Genomic DNA, 7,237 nt, shown 5'->3' with positions numbered 1-7,237 from the left:
CCCCACAGGGGGGTGGGCATGCCTGCTGCAGGGGCCTCCTAACCAGTGTCCGTGCCTCTGGCTTCCCGTGGATCCAGCCAGCACTCCCCACGCTGCTCTGGGTTAGCATGAATGGCAAGAAACCTGTGCTCTAATCCAAGCTTTAGAAGAATGCCGTCGGGTAGAAACATAATGCAAGCCACGTCCGTTATGTTATGGTTTCTAACAGCCACGTGAACAAGGCAAAAGAAGACACAGGTGATCTTATTTTTGATAATACATTTAATTTAGCCAAAAGTTTCCAAAATGTCATCATTTCAACATATAATCAATGTAAAAAATATCAATGAGATACTTATGTTCCTACGGAGCCAATGAAATCCTGTGTGTATTTACACTGAAAGCACACTCCAGTCAGACTGGCCCCATTTCAAGGGCTTCGTGGGCACAGGAGGGGAGTGGCTACTGCATAGGACAAGGCAGGGCTGCTGGGTGACCCCGAGCGTGACACTCTACGTCTCTGAGCCTCAGTTATTTTCCTCCATAAAATGAAGTTTGGGCTCACAGCATTTCTAAGTTACCTTCAATACATTACGGACACACGTTATCAGCAAAGTAAAGCTCTGTTTCATAGCAAGGGACTCCACCTCCCACTCCGGCCAGCTGGTTGGAAGATGTGCAACAGAGGCTGATATTTCCAAACAGCAATACAGATCCACTCAGATGACCAGGGAGTGGGCACAGGGGACAGTCCCTGCAGCACAGCCATTGCCTGTGCAGATCTGGAGCTAGAAATGTCAAGTTTGTGGCTGTACGCCCCGCAGCGTTCTTTTGTGGTGTCCTCAATCTGCAGAGATGAGAAAAGGGACATTAACTTCCACAAACCATGCAGCTGCTACTAGCAATGAGGGCATCAAAGACAGAACCTTTATAAGCAGGAAACCCAAAGACCTTAAGGGTCCAATTGGTTGCCTAAGTTCCTTAAGATAATTTAACTAGTACTTTCTTCTGGAAGGTACACTGCTGGAGGTCACACGTTTGCTGTACTGGTGGCAAAGAAGGTGGGGGGAAGGGAGGGGTCTCCCTTACAGGAGAACTATTCCCCAGAAGATTTTTCTCCACTGCCAAACTCTGCAAAGACAAGTGCACATTCCGGCCATGCAGCTGGCTTATTATAGAATTCTCTGGAAGCTGTCCAAGTTGGATAGAATCGTGCCTCACCTATACTCTGACTCTAACTTGCCTGAGCACATCATCCCCCATCCTCTTACCTGCCTGACTTAGAACCCGTTCCCTGTGTGCAGCCGCACAGTCTCGCTTCTTCCTACCCATGCTCTGCCTTTTGCAAATGCAGCGCTGACTTGAATGCCCCCCGGCCCTTCTCCACATTGCAGAACGCATCTCAATATTCAGCTCACAAAACTTGCAGTATTTCCTCTGTGAAGACTGTTGTAAGCAGTGACTTCTGTGTTTCCACGGCTCTTTGCATGGTATCAGTGCCAAAGTGCTTCTCAGTGACGTGCACCAAACTCCCCGCGGTGTGGAAATGGACAGACCAGAGTTCAGATCCCAACTCTGCCATTAACAAGCTTTGTGCCTCTTGAGCAAGTTACTTAACTTCTTGCAGATTCCTCCTAAATAAAATGGGGACCAAAATAACTACCCGCTGACGCTGCCAGGTTGTTTTAGCTAATCTTCACAAGATGCCACTCAATGGTGTTTATTAAAGCTGATAGCATTGGAAGCACCAGATGCTTGTGCCTTAGTCCATTCAAAAGACATTTACTGAGCAGCTCTTAAGGGCTGGCACTATTGTCGAGGAAAAGGAGAAAGTCTGGTAAATAAGTGAGTCAGTCCCTGCCTGGGAGCAGCTCGTTACCTCAATGCACAAGCTTCAGTCTTTGATGCTGGAACACGAGCTCCTCTGGAAGGCGCGCAAGCAGTCGCTGACTGCCTTTGGTAACTGGGCTCTGTCGGGACACCTGTCGCCAGGCTGGAGAAAAGGAGACTGCTGGAAAGGAAACAAGACAAGGCTGTGTTCAGTAAGACGGGCCTCCCTAGGAGTCCACGTGGAACCGACAACAGCTTAACACCATCTAGAACATGCCCTGCCCCTACCTCCCTTATATTGACTTCCCATTTCAGAGAAGGCTCTGCCCCACCTGAGAACTGGGAGCCACAGCTGAAAGTCAGCAGGGCCAGCACATGGTTTCAGGAGGATCGTGACAAAACACATCTTCCCCACCCCCGATAGGCCCAGTTTTCATGTAATGAAAGGAGAGAGGGTGCATGAGTTCATGCTGACTTAGCCATGCCTCCCTCAGGTAGACTAAGATTTGGGAAGACAAAAGGAATGTGTTTCTTCTCTAAGAAAGGAGGTATCCTGGAGGGGAGAGTGGCTATCACTCTTGTGAGGGGTCGGCGGGGGGGGGGGGGGGGGGGGGGGGGGGGTTGCCAGAGACACTCAGGGGCTGTGATGGAGGAGGGGTCAGCAGGGGCAGGGCCAGGGGCAAGGGGCGGGGTGGGGGGGTGCGGTGTGAGCAGAGAAGTCAGGGAGGAGCCGGTCTGGCAGTGAGGTAGAACACATAACCCCAGGCAGACTCCTCTGGAAATAGTAAGTTCCTCCCAGACGTTAGACTCAGGTAAGCAGAAGTCTTCCAGACCCCCTCTTGCTGTAGAGAGGGGACTCAACTGCGATGCCCAATCCTGACACCTTCAGTTGACAGGACTAGATGGCATGGACAGCCCGGAGAGCAGGTGGCTAATACCACAAAGTAGGCCTCAAGCTTGCAAAGCAGAGCCCTGGGTAGTGAGAAAGAGGAGGTGCTTTCCAACTTCCACCCTAGGAATTGGGATCCCCTAGGGCTCTCTCCTCCCAGGAGACTCCATCTGCCCCCAGGGAACTGGGTGGCAGCTGCTTCTGGTACTCAGTAAGCTGCAAATTTGCACTCACAGTGCAATGCGGTGGGCTTGCTTCCTAAGCATGTTACAGATGGAGAGAACTCAGTGGTCCTCACTACCTTCCTTACTGCTAACCATTTTTCCCTTGGTAGGAAAGATACCCGGGTGTACTCATGGGCATTAAAGTCAGAGAAGATGAGAGAGACAGAGAGAAGATATCTCTGGAAGCTCTGATTCAAAACAAAACAAGTCATTTAAACAAGGACACAAGCTTCGGTTAGCTGCAAAACTGCCCTAACCTGGATAATACTTGGTGACCAGCAGTGGCATTTATGCAGATGAATGGGAGACAGAAGTGCTCACCGAGCATCCTGGGGACTGTGTCATTAAAAAGATGGGGAGAAAATGCAGCCATTTCTGCACAAACCAAGCACAAATCCAAAATGGGAATGCAAACTTGGTGCAGCCACTCTGGAGAAGAGCATCGAGGTTCCTCAAAAAAGCTGAAAATAGAACTACCTTATGACCCAGCAATTGCACTATTAGGTATTTACTCAAAGGATACCAAAATACAAATTTGAAGTAGTACATGCACCCCAATGTTTATAGCAGCATCATCAACAACAGCAAGCTATGGGAAGAATCCAAATGCCCATCAACCGATGAATGTATATATAATATATATATATGTATGCATATATATATATACACACACATATACATATATACACATATATGTGTGTATATATACATATAAATATATACACATATATGTGTATATATACATATACATATATACACATATATACGTGTATGTATATATACATATACATATATACACATATATATGTGTGTGTGTGTGTGTGTATATATATATATATATATATATATAGCATGGAATATTACTCAGCCATCAAAAAGAATGAAATCTTGCCATTTGCAATGACGTGGATGGAGCGAGAGTGTATCATGCTAAGCAAAATAAGTCAATCAGAGAAAAACAAGTACCATATGATTTCACTCTATGTGGACTTTAAGAAACAAAACAGATGAACATATGGGAAGGGGTGGAGGAGGAAAGAGAAGAAAGAGAAATAAACCATGACAGGCTTTTAAAGATAGAAAACACGCTGAGGGTTGATGGAGGGAGGTGGGTGGGGAATGGTCTAGATGGGTGATGGGTACTAAGGAGGACTCCTGTTGTGATGACCACTGGGTATTGTACATAAGTGATGAATCACTGAATTCTACCTCTGAAACCAATATTACATTGTATGTTAGCTAACTGGAATATAAAAAAAAAAAAAGACAAAAACCAACCAACCAATCAAACAAACACAAAATAGGGAATGAGAAGGAGGATGGGTGAATGAGAGTGGCCTATCACACCTCCAGTTCCCTCTGCCAGGGTCACCCTGAGAACTCAGGGAGCTGCCACTCAAATGCACCTCTGGGGAGACAGGAAAGAGAAGTGACCGTGAATCAGAAGTTTAGTGGGCAAGTCTCGGACCTGCCCCTCAGGAGTGGTCTCAGAAAGTCTCCCAACACCTTGTTTGCCAGATTGTGAAGCATCCTCTCTCTTCAGGGCCTGGGTAATATGGCTCCACTTTCACATTCTGCTTTGTATATACGATTCCTTCTTCCAAACCCTGAGATTCTCCTTAGGTAAGAACTTTGTTTTACTCAGTCTCAATTTCTTACCCCCAGAGCCTACTTGGTATAGACTGGATGGAAGAAAGGAAGGGAGGGGAGAAGGGAGGGAAAAAGGAAGAGGGAAGGAAAAGTCTGCTGCACGAGGCAGCCTGGGATACTGCACACATCTCTTTCTTTAAGTCAAATCTGGTGGCATCAGGTACTCTGGGTTCTCGATTCAGACCACACAGTGTCAATTCCTGGCCAAGCTAGCTAGCTGTATGACCTTTGGCAAGTTTCTCATACTCTCTGTGCCTCAGTCTTCTTGGGGATAAATGGTGAATTGTGATAGCATCCCTTTCTTAGGGCCGTCACGAGCACTGAATGACACAGTGTATAGAAATAGCTAATTACAGTGGCTGGCACTTATAGGTACACGCTAAATATTAGCAATCGTTGCTACGTAAAAAGAAGAAGTAATTAAAATAAAGCCGGTGTGGTTGAATCAAGTTGGGGGATACACAGCCCCATCTGTTCTACCTCCCCGCCTCGTCCCATGGTGCCGGAGAGAGCCCCTGTGCTCCCTTTGGGTACTAGAAATCTGCGGAAAGCAGTGAGAATCACCATAGAAAAGACTCAAGTGTGGAAATCAGACCTGGGTTCCAATCTCAGATTCATGACTTAGAAAAAAGGAAAGTTCCTGAACTTCTCTGAGTTTCAGTCCTCATCTGCAATTTAGGGATGAACGAGTCCTTCCTGACAGATGTGAGGAAGAAATAAAGGAAACTATGCAGAGCATTTAGAACAGTTCACCTGGGGGCTCGATGAATTCACTTCCCTCCCTGCTAAACACCCCCCCCCTTACGCGTGCACGGTAGTTCATTATTATTTTCCAAGCGCGTAAAGAAAGCATCTTACTTACACAGCCGCGAGGAATTTGACAACATCCAGCCCCGTTTGGACATGTGAGGTGGTCCTTTCCCTTGCTTGATGGACAGCAGTAAGTACTCAGGGTCTCCTGCAGCCAGACCTGTCAGCCTTCTGCCAACATCGGGGACAGACTGCCGTCTGACAGAACTGCCCCTTCCAGAGGCCACATCTTTAGCAGACAGCAAAAAAAGAAAAAAAATGCAAATCAGGAAATATGTGGCTTTTGAAATCACTTTACCAATTGTCAGATTAGGGTTGCTCCAAGACAGCTAGTAACTGAGCAAATATGAAAAAAGGAAAAACTCACAAATTCCCAAGAAGAGTTTCATAAATGACTCAAGAACGACAGCTACCTCATTTCAAGTAAGATAGCAACCTGTTGCATAAAAAAAGAAAATTCCCAAACGTGTGTGACAGTGCAAGTGGCTCCAAGACAGAGGGAAGGAAAGAACATTCCCTACACAGAAAAGAGAAGGTTCCTGACTACTCTTTCCCTCCACTTTCCTCCTCCCTTCTAAAACCAGAGCTTGAAGCTAGATTTTAAAAAGGAAGGACAGAAACAGAGGAATCAAAACAACAGAGAGTATTATCTTTAATTCCCTAATTCCTTCAACAGACTGTTTTCCTCCTTTTTTGCTAATTAATTTTGTAATCTGGAACATTTCTAACGTGTGTAAAAATAGAATAACCCAATGAGGGGCGCCTAATTGGCTCAGTCGGTTGAGCTACCGACTCTTGATTTTGGCTCAGGTCATGGTTTCACGGTTCACGGGATGGAGCCCCCGTGTCAGACTCTGTGCTGACAGTTGGAGACTGCTTGGGATTCTCTCTCCCTCTCTCTCTTCCCCTCCCCTGCTCTCTATGTCTCTCTCTTTCTCTCTGTGTGTCTTTCAAAATAAATAAATACACATTAAAAAAAAAAAAAGGAATAACCCAGTGAGTCTATCAACCATTTTCAACAATTATTCAATCTTGTTCTACCTCTACCTACACTCACTTTCCCTCCTCCTGTACGATTTTTGAGGAAGATCTCAGACATCATATCATTTACTCCATAATATTTCATCCTAGCTGTATACTGAGCACCTTCTAGATAGGCTTACCCTGGCCAGGCAAAAACAGATGGGGAAGACTCTGGCCCTCACAAAGCTTGGAGGGAAACATGGATCTGGTGAAACATGCAAAGTTGAGGCATTTATTTATGCAACAAATGTTGTAGCGTGTGATTAATGCCAGGCACAGTTCTCAGGGCTTTACAATATCAATTTATTTAAACGTAGTCCTCCAAAGTCCCCAGGGGGGGTAGGTAAGATGATCTTCCCCATTTTACGAATGAGAAAGCTGAGGCACAGAGAGGCTAAGTGTTTTTGCCCAAGGTGACACAGCTAGTAAATGGTGGAGCTGAGGTGCACAAATTGCTACGAAGACACAGCAAAGGAAGTGGATCATTCTATCTGGGGCCACTGAGGAGTGAGTGGAAGTTCCCCGTGTAGACAAGGGCGTGAACAACGGTCCAGAAAAAGAAAGAGCTCAACACGCAGGAAGCAAGAGTTTTGGAACGGCTGGACCTGGAACTGGAAAGGCAGGTGAGACAGGGCTATGAAGGGCTTTCATGTGCCGAGTGGAGCAGTGTGGACGTGCCATGGCCTCGGGACAGCCCGCAGAGCCTCAGCAGGTGAATGACAAGATCACATCATATTAGAAAGACAACTCTGAAAACTGCATGGAAGACAGACTGCAAGTGGGAGAAATAGAAGGGCTGTGCGTGTCCAGGTAAAGCTGGGAGGTGATCACG

At 46.4% G+C, this 7,237-nt stretch overlaps 1 long non-coding RNA gene across 1 annotated transcript; it reads right to left on the bottom strand.

The window, feature by feature from the left end:
• Positions 1 to 276: 276 nt before the first annotated feature.
• On the bottom strand, positions 277 to 5,606 carry LOC116737883. The gene is made up of 3 exons (XR_004343191.1): positions 5,435 to 5,606; positions 1,859 to 1,990; positions 277 to 1,613 (listed from the first exon to the last, which is right to left on the bottom strand). It is a non-coding gene; the product is annotated as an uncharacterized LOC116737883 (long non-coding RNA).
• Between the last annotated feature and the right edge of the window lie 1,631 nt (positions 5,607 to 7,237).

Source organism: Lynx canadensis, chromosome F2, assembly GCF_007474595.2.
Source record: "Lynx canadensis isolate LIC74 chromosome F2, mLynCan4.pri.v2, whole genome shotgun sequence".
Classification (NCBI taxonomy): Eukaryota; Metazoa; Chordata; class Mammalia; order Carnivora; family Felidae; genus Lynx; species Lynx canadensis.
The sequence above is the reverse complement of the archived record's forward strand: the minus strand, read 5'-3'. Positions and strand labels throughout refer to the sequence as shown.